General features: G+C 47.9%; 1 protein-coding gene across 6 annotated transcripts in view; it reads left to right on the plus strand.

Moving 5' to 3' along the window:
• PUF60 (poly(U) binding splicing factor 60) overlaps positions 1-17,075 on the plus strand; it is a 270,749-nt gene that overhangs the window by 216,923 nt on the left and 36,751 nt on the right. The window lies entirely within an intron of this gene.

The following is a 17,075-nucleotide window of genomic DNA, read 5'->3' on the forward strand; positions in this document are numbered from 1 at the left end:
GATTATTTCTTTTGCAAGGGCGATTAACTCGATATAGTAGTAATTCACTGAAAATAAGACATGTAAATCTGTCAAACTACTGCTTTGTCCTCCGCTAATAGTGTTACTGTCTAGGAGCATTACATAAAAGGATTTAGTTTTTTAGTTAAAAATCTGTAGTCCGTTGCACTTCTGGCGGGACATGGAACTCCTTTCTTACAATCTTTTTCATTTGGACTAGTGCTAAAAAGTTTGGGACCCTTCGTTTCACAGCTCCTACATTTGTTTTGCGTAATTGTCAATAGAGCTGGATTACATACTTAACCTGGACTTAGCATTACTCTTGGTGCGCCTGGACAGTGATTCAGGGATGCTCTGCATATCTTTGCACATTATATATTGCATATGTTGGTGCATGTTTTAAAATATAGTCCGTCTTACAAGTAGTTAGCATACATATCTCTTCTAGGGACAGAATTCCGATGCAATAAGCTAACAAAATCCACCCACATAGCTCTGTCCATACACTGCCTGAATTGCTCATTTAACTAACCAATTACTATTTTTCCCTGTCTGGATTAATGGAAGAGTGAATGGAATTGTATTCTTTTTGAATACCTGAGAACGTTTAGATCCTTTAAATGTTGATTTTCAAGCATATTTACAACTTGATCAATGCTGATGTGCGTGTTCCATATTTTTTGTGTTTGGACATTATGTAGCTTTGAGCAACCTGTTTTGCTAAAATATTTTTTCAAAAACATAACACCTGTGGTCAAGGGGTTAGACAGTTCATTGCTATGGTTTAAAACCATTTAAACCAATTAACTTTTGAGGTGATTTAGGGCCATTAGAAGCAAGAGTGTTTCGCTTGTTGCATCAAGGATCAGTATTGTTCTAAATACTATTTAATATATGTATGTCCGCTCCAATGTGAGAAACTAGGAAATTAAAAATTTCCTAGCTATTGTAACAGAAAGTATCAATTCCATTAAGGACTCCGAGGTGAGAATTATGCCTTCTTTCTTCACTTTATTTTCAATAGCAGCCATTATTTAAAACGTAAACATAAACTACATGTTCGAGGCATATGGGCTGAAGATGGTACATTTATGAATAGATCGCCATCTGGTGTTGGGCTCAAACTACATTTCCCATGAACACTTGGGAAAGAATTAGAAAAAACGTCCAATGGGGAAACAGTCCCACAACATCCAGTCAGGGGGCATAGTGTCCAAACATAGTCCCTCTTCACTGGCACTTCTCCCTCGTTCTTTGTGCATAGTCAGCCGTTGGATCACCTTCACGAATCCTGTTTATTTGTGTCAGTTTCTACAATGACAAAGGAAAATTGGCACCACTTAGCAATGTAACCACTATCAACTGCGGCAGAAAAGCAGTGTAAGTAGTCCTTGTGCAGGATATTCAGTCATGTAAATCAAGACCATACCAGATCTCAAGCTGTATTACTTAGTCTTTATGGGGAGGGGGAAATCTTCATAAGAAAACCATAGGGTGGGATAATCCCGCCTCCGAGTCCTTAATAGAATTGAAACCTTCCGTTACGATAGCTATGACATTTTTCATTCTATGTCGGGACCGGAGGCGGGGATTATGCTTGTTTAAAGCTTGCTCACCACGAGGTGACCCATATCCAGCTCTGGCTTGAACTGAAACCTCTTAAAGGTAGAGTCTGAAGACCAGTCTGCTGCGTTGAGATTTCCTCTACACGGGCACCCAAGCCAAAGGCTTTAGAGTCCATTGCACCACGTGCTGAGTGGTCCAAAAAATCCAAAGTTCAATCCCTGCATTACCCATCTAGCAATAGTCGGGGAGGAAACCGCCTTAAATGACTTACGCAGGGTAATGAGTAGCTGCCGCTCCCCAGTGGGACGCAACTCCTCAGTGACTTCATCATATGCCTTCAGGCATTGTACAACGTACAGCTTCAGGGATTCCGGAAATTCCAGATAAGTTATAACTCTTGTACGCCACTTGGTTCATCTGTCGAGTGTGAACGTTACTCTGTTGGGAGAAAAAATCCTGCCTGTGATGTCTCGTGCTCTCACGTCCGAAACGCAACAGCAAGAGATGAGACCGAGCAGCACACCTAGCTTAGTGAACAGTTCCTTCCTCGAAAAAAAATGTTTAAGTTGCCAGGAGAGGAACAGGTTAAGGACCTGGTTCAGACCCCAAAGAGCTGAGTAACAGGGCTCTAGTGGAAGTGAGAGTCTGATTCCCCCCAGCAAACGTCACACGAGAGGGTGCATCACAAACGCCACATCGAGCGGAACGTGACCAGCTGAAATGGCTGACCGAAAGGTTTTAACCGATCTGCAAGCTAAACCACTAGAGTCCAAGTGAGCTAGAAAATTAAGAATGTGCACTACATCTGCATCCACGCGATTAAGACTCCGTTGCATACACCAACTGGATTATCTCATCAGGGTCGGGTATATCCGAGGGAGTACTCTGAGTGCCCTGGGTGGCTTGGGAGGGGCAGAGAGGAAGCCATGGCCAAGAAGGGCCGGGTTTGTCTGCATCTCCGGGTGGATTGGTGCAGAAGCATCAGGAGTTGGAGTCCCATCCTCCCCGGCTGGCAAGGGAGGCTGACTGGAGAGTAACGCTTGTTTTAACCTGTCAAAGGCATCCAGATCCACTTCGATCACGTGTGGACGCTTGGCTGTAATTGGATCTTGTTCCACAGAGGTGGAAACCCTGGGGTCTCAGAAGGAGGGGATAGGAGGTGTGACGGAACTGGATATGGAAGTGGAGTAGTGTGGCTCACTGGTTAGAGGCGGCAGGCCTGAGAGCAGAAGTCAGCCCGGGACCAGGGTTCAATTCCCGACGCGGCAGGGTTGTGGACCTTGGTCAGCGGACTCGATAATTCTCGCTTTGGTGCTTACTCTAATCAGGGGTTCCACTCGGCAACTCTGGGCATTAGCTTGCCTAATCTCCACAACGGGCCCACCAATTCCGGGGATGCCTGGCTCCACCTTGGGGACTCCCAGCAAGGGACCATCCCACAGGGAAAGCCAGGACGGGTTCCCCAGAGTTATACAGCGCCGGGACGCCCCGTTGCTGGGGCAGCTGTGCGCTTTACAAGTATACTACATTTACATTTACATATCTTTGCGCAAGCTTGGGCCAACTGGCGAGTCAATTGCTCTTCTAAGGCGGTCATGGCTTCTGACACTGCCCTGTAAGTATTTGTGTCTACCGCATCGTAGAAGACATCATCCCATGGGAGGGCTGCCAGGGGCTCCTCCACCCTTGGGGATCCTCCTCAAAATCCATTACTCAGTAAGGTGGTGTGGGTGTCCCGAGTGAGCACAATTTGCGGTTCTGTAAGTGGGGGCTGGGTGTTTGCCACAATATTTAGTTGCGAGCACCTCGCTTTTATTTGGATTTAATTGCTGAGACACTTAACCCTGGTGCACAATATTAGGGAGAGGCCGGCCTGGGCGTGTGTCCCGACAGGCCCAGGGGCTTGAAAATGATACTGACCCTTTTTGGGCATAAACAAACGTGTATACTGACTCTGCTGCCGAGCGCTAACTCTACAGCAGATCGTCACTCAGAATCAGGGCGATTTACCTTTAATTGTATGGGGAGTGGCCTGATCGGCTGTACAGACCCCTGCTGGGGTGTCTTCTTCAGGCGGCAAGGCTCTGGACCTATGGCTCGCAGTCAGATCTCCTCTGTGAGGAAATTCAACTTGCGCGCTGTTCCCGAAGTGCCCCCAGCGCCCTCTAGTGGCGGGAGGTCGCAACCACAGGAGGGGCACCAGTCACGACTGCATAGGAGCGCAGAGCGATCCTGTGGTCAAAGGGAAAAACACCAACAGTTTAAGAAAACAAACTGTACAGTAATGCGGCAAAGCCGCTTCAGGGAGTATAAGCGATGCAAATGCCAAGAGAGTACAACATACAGATAATCCTACAGTAAGCAGAACACAACAAATCTACAAAGGAAAAAACCCAGAAGCACGTATCTTGGCAATAGAGCAGCAAACCGAGGCAGAAGGGCCAGTGAAGAGGGACTAATTTTAGACACTATGCCCCCTGATTGGATGTTGTGGGACTGTTTCCCCATTGTACGTTTTTTCTATTTCTGTCACAAGTGTTCCTGGGAAACGTCGTTGATGATTACGTTTTAAATAATGGCTGCTATTGAAAATAAAGTTAAGAAAGAAGGCAAAATCCTCGCCTCAGGTCCTGACGATAGCTTTGATTTTTATAAATTGAACGACCATTTACATCAATTTGATCATATGTGGGGCCCTTTTTAGGTCGAGCCTAGAGCAGCTCGACTTTTAGTAAGTGGGTTTTCAAAGTGCTACCCACCGGCTTTTGCTGGCCTAATGCTTGCCTTCGCGTGAGCGCGCACAGCTGCCAGCTGCTGCGCGCACACCACTCACGTGTTTGCCGTTTTTCTTGCTTGCCGTTTTTCTTACTTCTGCGAACTGTAAGCACATCACCCCCTTCGCCAATAAGCGTCATCCCATTTACGCTGCTTGCGAATCCGATTCTGCCACCTCAAAGATGTGCGCTCGTAATCAAACACCCGTTCTGCTCTTTTGGTATGAAGAGTTGCCCGATAAATGATGGCGGCTTGCAGTGTAACGTGAGCGTGCAGACGAACAACTGTAATTATTTACCATTTGCAGTTGTTTACAGCACAAACTCGACCCGAAAAAACAGGGAGCTGGAGCGCCAGTTGCATTACAGACAGACGACGCACACATTTTTTGAAGCACGGGGAGATTACGTGATTTGCCCAGGATCACTGGATGTTTCAACCTTTCGCCAGACTCGAACCTGGCTTCCTATCTACAAAGTCATCCATCTAGCCCTAAAGCCACATCCTCTCTATGGAAGTATGGCATACCTCTGCCCCTTGTTAACAATTTTGGCATTATTACCAACATTTCCAATCCAAGTGGGAGACTTCCAATTTTCTGAGCCAAACTTTTGTTAATTTTAACTGCCTTCCATTTACTGCAACCTCTAGTTACTAGCAGCTGAGGTTAAATTCATAGCTGCAAAGGTTTCAGATTGCCATGTGTGACGTTTTCATAACTTTCTGTGTAATTATTAGTGAATTGTTGTTGTTGCAGTTTTATATAGCGCAAACTCGATCTTAAGTTATTGGAACGCTTTACATGACCACCAGTTATGTTACGAGAACCTGGTTCCCCAGCTCCAAATTCGGCAGCTCTGGCCCTTATGCCAAATCCACTATGACTGGACTGACACTCCTGAGTAAAATCAAGGAATGAAGACAAGGGAAACAAATATCATAAATTACTCCCATTTGAGCAACGAGAAACTCTAAGAAGAACTTGGAATTGCAGGCATGTGTAACATTAACCACAGCCTCGGGACACAGTTGCTGGACCACAGCAGTTTCTTCTTTTGAATTGCTTGCAGGATAAATAAGTCTGGGTAAAAATATACAAATTATAGTAGGCAAGGCCTATTCTACGCAGCACAAAATAAGCTCACGCAAGACACATTTGTCTTACTTCAGCCAGTGGCCACGTGCAACCCAGACTCCTTTATTTATACCCTCAGACTGAGTCCGGTCACAAGGGGTGTCTGGGGTGAAACCAAGTACAGAAGATGACCGGTGGCTCTCTCCATCCCTCCCTCATTTTATGTCAGAGATAAAAGGGAAAACAGAGAGAGAGCGAGCGAGTGAAGGGAGAACAGAACAAGCATTGGCATATCCAATAGGTCTCGCCATTGGGACCTTATAAGTGTTTAGCCATGCAACAGTTAAAGTTGTTGCACCAAGGATATTGTGCTGTATAACTAAACACTTATAAGGTCCCAAAGGGGATACCTATTTGCTGTGCCAATGCTTGTTTAGGTTGACGCCGACCCCGTCTTAAAATATAAACGTATTATTGTTGAGCCTATGCTTATTTAATGTGTAATGTTTACATAAGCTTCTTTGTTTTGTTGCATTTGGTTATTTGATGAGACGATCAATCACCTATGCATGTGAATGTGGTTCTTTTGGGAAAAAAATTTACTTTATTCCTTTCCCATTACTGTTTTGCTTATACTTTTATGTATCCTTAGTACTTTATTTCTATATGATGGTATTTGATTCTTGATCATTATTTGTTTCTTTAAAAAAATTAAGAATTGAGACACAATTTTTTTTAATTTAGATGAGATTATCGTAGCTTAGTTTATTTTGTAGCAATCAATTTGACCTCTTTCCAAAGAAGCTACATGGGTGAAGACTTAGTGAAAGCTGATAACATAGTGTTCAGACCAGCAGACAGCTGTGCTGTTTATACATTTTGGCAAATGAGAATTTCTAAAAAAAAAAAAAAAAACAATACAGTTTCCAGACTGCTGAATAGGGAAGGCAATCAGTTAATATTCAAAGCACCACACAATATTTGGTGGCTGAAGAGATCTAATTATCAGCTCTAATAAACTGACCTATTGGAAGGAGGTAAGAGGCAGGAAAGAGCAAGTGGTGAAATAACTGAAATGCCAGAGTACCCTCCTTTACTATTGTTCTGTCCACATGCTAAATCTGAAATGAGTCAAGAAGAGCTAAAGCAACGTCTTGTCCATAGGTGTTACAGAGCACATTTATGTACAATAAATCAGGTTATTGTCATATTTGTCAACGATAAATTTGTCAATCATATGTACATGAATTTCAATCCCATTTTTGGTTAAATAACTTGCATTCAGAAGACCGGCGTAAATGATCTGAGGAAACACATTTAATGACTTCGAATATTTGGGGACATTGGTAATAAAGGAAACTAATCCAATAACGTTAGTATCCTAGTTAGGGCACTTGCACCAGTGTTGTACTTCCTTCACACGTATGGATGCGGCCCACAGGATTTTCCAGTGAAGTAAGGACCTCTTGCAAGGATATGCCTTTCGATAATGACGTCTTTCTGGTGAGACTGCAGATCTGCGCTAAAGTGCTTTAAAGAAAGTGGATTCAAAAAAGGGGGTGGTGATGAACAGAGTGTCTGAATTAAGCAGACCACTCTTACCCAGTCCAAAGATCAGGGCTTGATCCATCACCGTTATGTAGCTCACTGCCCCATCCCAGCTCAGAACCTGGCTATATGCAAATTAGTCTGTCCCTGGCCCAGTGCATCATGGGAACAGGGCAGACCAAACTACCAAGCCAATTCTTCACCAGAAAGGAGACAAGCTTCCGGGGACCGGTTTCTGGCATTTCAGCCGTCATCGGCCCGGCTTGCTTGAATCCTGATGGAGCAGTGAGCAAGGGACTCATGTCTGAGTATACCCTGCCACACCTATAGTGGCCAAAAACGATTCAGAAAAGTGGGTGGTGATGAACAGAGTGGCTGAATTAAGCAGACCACTCTTACCCAGTCCAAAGATCAGGGCTTGATCCATCACCGTTATTTAGCTCACTGCCCCATCCCAGCTCAGAACCTGGCTATATGCAAATTAGTCTGTCCCTGGCCCAGTGCATCATGGGAACAGGGCAGACCAAACTACCAAGCCAATTCTTCACCAGAAAGGAGACAAGCTTCCGGGGACCGGTTTCTGGCATTTCAGCCGTCGTCGGCCTGGCTTGCTTGAATCCTGATGGAGCAGTGAGCAAGGGACTCATGTCTGAGTATACCCTGCCACACCTATAGTGGCCAAAAACGATTCAGAAAACCATCAGGATTCAAGCAAGCCGGGCCGAAGACGGCTGTAATGCCAGAAACCCGTCCCCGGAAGCTTGTTTCCTTTCCAGTAGAGAATTGGCTTGGTAGTTTGGTCTGCCCTGTTCCTATGATGCACTGGGCCTGGGACAGACTAATTTGCATATAGCCAGGTTCTGAACTCGGATGGTGCAGTGAGCTAAAAAACGGTGATGGATCAAGCCCTGATCTGTTGACTGGGTAGGAGTGTTCTGATTAACTCAGATACTCTGTCCATCACCACCCCCTTTTTGAATCGTTAAAGAAAGTGGAGGCACGGTGCACTGCTTGGGTCTGTTGACCCCTGTCAAGTAGTTTTCAAACCAATTGAAAAAGCTCAGAGGCTATTCCAGAGAGTTCGGTATACATATGTAAAGACAACCATCCTGACCGGTACAGCAGTTACTCTAGCCGTGGATGTGGTCGTGGAAGGCAGCACATGGGCCAGAAGGGCTTCAGTCCTCTCAATCCTCATCCTCTGCTGAAGCAGCCACCAAACCACTTTAGTTTGCCCTTATTGATGCCTGCTCACTTAAAAGTCCACATTTGTAAAGCGCACAATCACCCGTAAGGGTCTCTAGGCGCTGGGGGCCGTCGGGAAGATTAAGCGAGCTATTGCCCAGAGTCACATGGTGCTGGGCTACCCTGCCGCCGGAGCCGGGGATCGAACCGCGGTCCCCAGATTCCAGCGTCAGTCGCCCTGGCCGCGGCGCCACACCTCTCCACTTACTAGGTGCATACTAACCATTTCGTCCCAGGATGGCAATTCATTGCATCCAAAAGATAGTCCTTTAAAATTGTTAAACAATAATGTTCCCTGTACTTTGTTTGCCCTGCCAAACACCCCACACAACAGAGCATATTTCTACTGTGGGAAATCAGTTTTGCAGCGTGAATCTTTCTAGATTCACTATGCTGTGCATTATTCCGCAGTTTAGAGGTTGGGTCTGGAATCGTAGTCCCTTTTTTTTTTTTTTCTCGTAGCCCTGGTGGGCATCGACGTCCCATCTTTTGGTGTCCTTCCTGTGATGTCGGCACACTTCCTGCGGAAGCTCCCACCTTTGGGCGCCATCTTCAGATTCTTTTTTCCGCCGTTGGGTCTGGATCGTCACCGAGAGGTTCCAGAGTTTTTGGAGAAAAGAAGGAGGAAAAGACTGAAATCTACCGAAAAGTTTGGAGAATGCATCCAGAAACAAGACCATTGAGCGGGATGATAAAGAAGGAGGGGAACATCGAAGACTTCGACGTCCAACAGGGAATAAGCGCACAGGGGGCCCCCTGAGCGCAGGAATGGGCAAGACCCTGTTCAAATTCTGCCGCAATTGCCACCACAAATACGTGCAGAAGGACCAGCACCCGGTTTGCAACCTCTGCCTGCCGGTCGACCACAAGAGCAAGAATTGCAACGCCTGGAGAAGCGTGGCTCAGTGGTTAGAGGCGGCAGACCCAGAAGCTGAGATCAGCCGTGGACCAGGGTTCGATGCCTCGGCGGGTCTCGGGCTCAAAAATTCCACGGACTCGACAATTCTCGCTCCGGTGCCTACTCGACTCACGGGGTCACACTCTGCGACTCTGGGCAATAGCTTGCTTAATCTCCACTACGGCACCTCGCGGCGGGATGCCCGGCTTTCACCTTGTGGTTACCCTGCCGGGGTATCTCACAGGGGAATACCAGGACGGGTTCCCTAAGCAAGCGCCTTGAGACCCCTGGGTGATTCGTGCGCTATATAAATCGAAATACATTTACATTTACATTTAACGCCTGCTCCGTCTTCACCCCGAAGACTCTCCGGGTGAGAGAGAGGCAGAGGAGAGTCAACTACAGCATGCAAGGCCATGGTCAACCTCCGTCGCTTCGGGACTTGGGCCTCTCCAGTGAGGAAGAGGACAACATCGCCGATGAAGCAGATGACTACACGGTCGTAAAGACCGATAAGAAAACATCAAAAGAGGTAGGAGAGACGTCGACCCCTAAAACCCCGACAGACTCTCGAAAGCTTGAGTCAGACTCTCAAAAAACAGAGTCTAAGTCCACGAAAGGAGCACAGCCGCAGGTGCATCCAGGGACAAACAGCCCAGCGGATCCTTCGAAAAGGACTCCCAGATGGCAAAAACACAGGAAAAACCTATGTCGTCGAAGCATGTCCCCGAAAAGGCACGCTCGACACCGAAAGAAAAGAAACCGAAGGCGACTTCGACGTCGAAGAGATCGTTCGACACTGAACAGGCTGCCGAGATGGAAAGGAAAAAGAGAAGGCTCGAGGCTGAAATGAATAACATCCTGCAAAGGAAAAGAGAATTAGACGAGCGGATGAAGAGGTTCACCATCCCGTCGGAGCCGGCGACAACGATCGTTGAGTTCGAGGACGAAGAGCCGCCGAAAACTACAGAGCACTCAGAACACCAAGAGGAACAGGGCCTATACTATGATGAAGGCGAGGAAGACCAGCACACAAGTTTGAGCTCGGCATCCTCGGTAGCGCAGGACCTGGATTGGCAGGGCCTCAACGCCAAAAGCCCGGAAGAGGCCGTGGAGACGTATCCTTCGAGGCCTTCGCCGCCAGATGACATTGGTATCTACAACATGGTCATCAGGAAAGCGACAACAGCTTATGGAGTGAAACTGGAGGAAGAAAATCCAAAAGCCGGCTTCCTCTTAGAGACCCTGCTCCCCACTCAAACCAGGAGTCAATTCCTCCCCATGCTACCAAGTGTCCTGGTACAAAAGGGGGTGGTAATGGACGGAGCATCTGAACCAATCAAACACTCACACCCAGTCAAAAGATCTGGGTTTAATCCATCACCGTTCTTTAGCCCACTCTGCCACCCCAGTTCAGACATGGCTATATGCAAATCAGTCTGACCCTGTGCCTCATGGGAGCAGTCCAGCCCGAACTGCCAAGCCATGCCTTCCCTGGACCGGAAACAAGCTTCCGAGAACCGGTTTCTGGCATTACAGCCGTCTTCAGCCCGGCTTGCTTGTATCCAGTGGCAAAGTGAGCAAGGGACTCACGTTTGAGCATACCCTGCCACACTTATGGCGGCCAAAAGCGGTACAAAAGGGGGTGGTGGTGGACGGAGCATCTGAACCAATCAAACACTCACACCCAGTCAAAAGATCTGGGTTTAATCCATCACCGTTCTTTAGCCCACTCTGCCACCCCAGTTCAGACATGGCTATATGCAAATCAGTCTGACCCTGTGCCTCATGGGAGCAGTCCAGCCCGAACTGCCAAGCCATGCCTTCCCTGGACCGGAAACAAGCTTCCGAGAACCGGTTTCTGGCATTACAGCCGTCTTCAGCCCGGCTTGCTTGTATCCAGTGGCAAAGTGAGCAAGGGACTCACGTCTGAGCATACCCTGCCACACTTATGGCGGCCAAAAGCGGTACAAAAGGGGGTGGTGGTGGACGGAGCATCTGAACCAATCAAACACTCACACCCAGTCAAAAGATCTGGGTTTAATCCAATACCGTTCTTTAGCCCACTCTGCCACCCCAGTTCAGACATGGCTATATGCAAATCAGTCTGACCCTGTGCCTCATGGGAACAGTCCAGCCCGAACTGCCAAGCCATGCCTTCCCTGGACCGGAAACAAGCTTCCGAAGACCGGTTTCTGGCATTACAGCCGTCATCAGCCCGGCTTGCTTGAATCCAGTGGCAAAGTGAGCAAGGGACTCACGTCTGAGCATACCCTGCCACACTTATGGCGTCCAAAAGCGGTACAAAAGGGGGTGGTAACGGTGATGGATCAAACCCAGATCTTTTGACTGGGTGTGAGTGTTTGATTGGTTCAGATGCTCAGTCCATCACCACCCCCTTTTGAACCGCTTTGGCCGCCATAAGTTTGGCAGGGTATGCTCAGACGTGAGTCCCTTGCTCACTTTGCCACTGGATTCAAACAAGCCGGGCTGAAGACGGCTGGAATGCCAGAAACCGGTCCTCGGAAGCTTGTTTCCGTTCCAGGGAAGGCATGACTTGGCAGTTTGGGCTGGACTGTTCCCATGAGGCACAGGGTCAGACTGATTTGCATATAGCCATGTCTGAACTGTGGTGGCAGAGTGGGCTAAAGAACGGTGATGGATCAAACCCTGATCTTTTGACTGGGTGTGAGTGTTTGATTGGTTCAGATGCTCAGTCCATCACCACCCCCTTTTTTTACCAAGTGTCCTGGACCAAGGGAGAGAGGCATTTAAAGAACCAGCAGGCTGCAAGTCTGTTACACCTAGGACAGAGAAGAAATACAAACACTCCCCTTCGGATCCTCCCTACATCCAGGGATCCGTCACGGCTGACTCCATCATTGCTGCAACAGCCAGAAAAAGGGCCAACATTCCCATAAACTCAGACCCACCTCCCTGAGCAATACCAACAGAGAGTATCACACCTGGGGGAGGAAGGCAAGAATATAGCAAACTCATGCCTGAAATCAGCCGCATCCAGCAGGCTCATGATGATCTGGGCCATAGAAAGAAGGCATGCCTGGCTGAGGATCTCAGGCTTCAAGCCGGAAATACAGAATAACATTCTGAACACCCCCTTCAATGGAGAAACCCTTTTCGGAGCACCAGTGGATGAGAAACTCACCCAACTCAAAAAGGAAAATGAAACTGCAAGGTCCTAGAGCTGGAAAAGAAACCGCCAAACAGGAAACCAGAAAGAAAAGCACGCTCAGTAAAAGAACTAGCGCTACTCATAGAGGAAGCACAAGAACTCCTCCGCAAAGAGACCATAGAAACAGTTATAACAACACGGGACCTGTTACTTTCAGTGATGCAGATACCCTTGGTCAACCCCTCCTGTCTCTCCCTTAGGATAGGGCAGTCACCATCTATTCTGGTTGGTATTTCTAGACCAGGTTCACCACTTTCTAGAACCTGGTCTAGAAATACCAACCAGAATAGATGGTGACTGCCCTATCCTAAGGGAGAGACAGGAGGGGTTGACCAAGGGTATCTGCATCACTGAAAGTAACAGATCCTGTGTTGTTATAAGTACATAGAGAGGGGGACGACCTGTTCCTTGTATCCCCTGAGCTCCTACATGGAATAACCATAGAAACAGTACCATTCAAAGAAAGAAACAAAGGATTGTGCTCGAACTACTTCCTCGTACCAAAGGTGGACGGAACGTTAAGACCCATCCTGGACCTACAGTTCCTAAACCAATACATAACACAAAAATTCAAGATGACATCTCTACAAGAAGTCATTCCTCAGATAAGGGACGGAGACCATGGACCTAAAGGACGCCTACCTACACATTCCCATGAACAGGCAGCACAAACATCTACTGAGATATGCCATCGACAAAGCACACTACCAGTTCACTAAAATCCTTACCAAGGGTCTTCACCAAGTGCCTTGCAGCCGTGGCAGCGCACCTACGGAGGGAAGGGATCCATGTATACCCCTACCTCGACGACTGGCTAATAAAAGCAAGTTCCTACAAACAATGCAAAGAACATGCACAGCGGGTCACAAAAACGCTAACAGAACTGGGATTCTCAATACACTGGGGGAAATCCTCAATGGAACCAGAACAAGTGAAGATCTTCTTAGGCGCACAGATGAACACCATACAGAGCAAAGTGTCCCCAGCGACAAGAGAACACTTATCCTGCTGAAGGAGACACGTCAGTACCAGAAGGGGCGAGCTCTGACAGTGAGGACAGCGAGCAAGATCATGGGGATGATGGCGTCTTGAATACACCTAGTCCCCAATATACGGCTACACATGGAACCATTCCAGGAATGGCTGCAACAACAATGGTCACAAGCTACAGGGAGTTGAGAAAATCTGGTGGTTGTAACGCACGCAGTGCAAGAGGAGATAGCATGGTGGAACAAGGAGAACATAACAAAGGGAAAGCCTTTAACACCACAAAACCCAACAGTGACCATCACCACAGACGCATCCCAGAAGGGATGGGGAGCACACATGAACCAAATCAAGGTGCGGGGCCAGTGGACTCCCAAAAGATGCGATTAAGCACATCAACTACCTGGAACTAAAGACCGTCGGTGTTCCTCGCCGTAAAGCCTTCCAGAAACAACTGTACGGGCTAAGTGTTGATACAAACCGACAACACCACAACGATGTTCTACATCAACAAACAGGGAGGAACACAATCAGTCGCACTATCCAACCTAGCGCAGGACATATGGAGATGTGCCATCCCACTCAAAATAGACCTCCTACCTATACACCTACCAGGGAAGGACAACGTGGAGGCAGACAGGCTCAGCAGACCGACATCGGCATCCCACGAGTGGGAGCTAAATGCACAAGAAACACAAAGGCTATTCAAGAAGTGGTGGACACCAACAATAGACCTATTTGCAACACACCAGAAGGCAAAATACCGAGACTTCGCATCCAGGCAACCCGGGAAACAATCCCAGGGGAATGCCTTATGGATAAGCGGGTCATAAAAATGTGCCTACGCTTTCCCCCCGATACCACTGATACACAGGGTACTCCGCAAATGCAGAACCAGCAACATGACGCTGATTCTGGTGGCACTACAGTGGGCCAGGCAGTCATGGTTCTCGCAAATAGTGGAGATGGCGCATGGACCACCTCACAAGTTCGGGAAAAGAAAGGACTTACTCTCCATGCAAAACGGAGGGGTACTCCACTCAGAGCCAGAGAGCCTCTGCCTAGCTGCATGGCTCCTGAAGACATAGAGTTTGCACACCTGAAACTGCCGGTGAGCACACTGCGGGTGCTATGAGAGGCAAGCAGACCTACCACACGGAGGTGCTATGTGGCAAAATGGAAAAGATTCACACAATGGTGCATCAGGGAAAAACTACACAAGACGATGACAAAGGAATCACCGGTGCTAAAATATTTAACACACCTGCTAAAAACAAACCTAAGTTCTACCTCGCTGAGAGTACACCTGGCAGCGATAGTAGCCTACACAAGAGGAGAGACAGGAAAGAGCTTCTTTACATCGCAAGTTGTAAAAAGATTCATGGAAGGGGCTAAAAGGATCGCACCACCAAAAAGGATGCCGTCATGGAACCTTAATTTAGTCCTAACTGAGCGTATGAAGGCGCCTTTTGAACCCATCCATAAGGCCTCACTACAAATGCTCACGATGAAGACCGCCTTTCTAGTGGCAATCACTCGCTACGCAGGGTAAGCGAGCTGCAAGCACTAACGTGACAAGAACCTTACATCCAAATACACAATCACAGGGTGGTGATGAGAACAGACCCACACTTTATGCCAAAGGTGGTGTCAAGGTTTCACCTGAACCAGACAATACAGATACCAAGCTTCTTTCAGAGACCATCCACAAGCGCAGAGAGGGCACTGCACATTCTGAACGCTAGCAGGGCACTAATGCATTACATTGAAAGAACTAAAGAGCACAGGAAAACAAAGCAGTTCTTTGTGTCCTTCGCAAACCGTTTCCTGGGTAGACCAGTAACAAAGGGCACCATTGCACGATGGATCGCACAATCGAGACAATTCTGCCACAAACAGGCAGGTCAAGAACTAGCAGAGGGGGCGCAAGCCCACTCTTACTAGAAAAAAGGGAGCAACAATAGCCTTCCTGGCTAACACACTGTTAGACCTAGATTACCCAAGCCTACATATGGTAGCTTGGCACAGTAGTGGTCTACAGCTAACTCAAGGCGTTGGCTAAGTACTTACAAGTCTCACTCACAGTAACTCAGTAATGAACCACTAAAATAAAGACACAACACCTCTGTTTGGAAAAATACCGTTACCTTTTATAAAAATAATATGTTTTTCTGTTATGCTATTTAGTCAGGGATGAAAGTCAATCAAATTACACCTTTTACATGGAATGCAAATCACACTTCAATATTTTTCCTGTTCAGAATTTAAGAATCAAAGGTACATTTAAGGTTTAGAATTATTCAGGACACAATACACTTCACTAGAACTTTACAGAAGGAAAATGCAGCCTGACAGTGCAATATGTATTTAAAGACTCATTAGCAGGTACATTACCCCACTCTCTAAAGCACTGCTCAACTCACAGAATGACCTGGATGTAGTTCTTCACTGCATAACCAACCCGCAATGTGACTAAAAAGGGGAGACACAATAATATTAGCCAAGTTCCACACACTCTAATTTAAAGGCTCAATTTGCTAAAAGGAGATCTATTCCTCCAATTTACCAAGAAACTACAAGGGTTTCTCCCCCAGGAACCCTGTAATTCCCTACACCGCTTCCTCCTCTTTGCTCCAATTACTTTTGGGCCACTGTAGTTATTATTAGGCTGAACACAAGCCCGTTTTCTTCACTTGGGCTTCCTGGTGCAGTTCAGTCTAAGTCTCAGTTATAGCCCCACTGTCTTGTCTCCTTTCCCTGGTGCTGCTGCCTCCCTTTCCCACACTACCAGCTTACTTGTAGGCTTCTGGGTGTGATGCGAGGGCTCTCCCCGCTCGCGCTGAAACCTGGCAGCAATCGGCGGTCGAGGAAGGTTGAGGAAGGCTTCCCTGGCCCCCAGGCTCCTTGCTGTGACGTCCGCTGTGGCGCTGGCCTCGTAGAGAGCGCTCGCACGCAGGGGGGTCACTGTGGACGAGGCGGTGCCCTTGGAGATCTTCCGGCGTCTCCTCAGCTAAGCCGGCAGTCGCGCTGAACCTCCGGGCATGCGCAGACGTTCTCGTACCTCTTCCGCCTCCGCACTCGCTCATAGGAAGGACGCTGCTCCTCACGTTGACGCTGATCTCCTGGGCCTGCCCGACCCTAGGCCCCTCCTGCTCTCGATAGCGGGCGCGCTGGGAGCATGCGCAGAAGCACTACCTGCTCTGCTTGACGCAGCTGGTGCCCCCGGGGTCCCGCAATCCGCTAATACAGCGCCGCTGCTCCTCCTCAGTCACCTACAGCTCCGGCCTCTCAGGAAGGTTGCGCAGACACGGCGCCCTCGCTCTTCAAGGCGCTAAGGTGCCACAGACGCCCACCTTTCCTACAGCTGATCCACAATACCGGTAAGCACAGCGCTGGATATGGTCAGTCAGGAATACCCACAGTTAAGGGTGTTCTGGGTGGTTTTGCTGAGGCCGCTGAGATAAAAGGATCTTCTTCTTTCAGTAGTTCGATTTCTTTGTTAGTAGGGGTTGTCTTGAGAGAGGGATCGGTCAAAGGCTGAAGGGGGAACAATCCTCTGAAGTAACTGTCAGCCTCAGTGACAAACTAGCTGCTCTCAGTGTGTCCACCTCCTCTCACCACTGCCTCACTCCTCTACTCTGGGGTCAGCACAAAATGGCTGCTGGTCACTGGCCTTATATAGGGTGGCCTGAGACCTGCAGAATTCTCTAGGGTATTCTAGAAAGTTCCCTAATGTTAACCTATGGACCTGTCCTCCAGTGGTGTCCGTTATGGCAGTTGGTGGACAC

The sequence above is a fragment of the Lissotriton helveticus genome, chromosome 4_1, assembly GCF_964261635.1.
Source record: "Lissotriton helveticus chromosome 4_1, aLisHel1.1, whole genome shotgun sequence".
In the NCBI taxonomy this organism is placed as follows: Eukaryota; Metazoa; Chordata; class Amphibia; order Caudata; family Salamandridae; genus Lissotriton; species Lissotriton helveticus.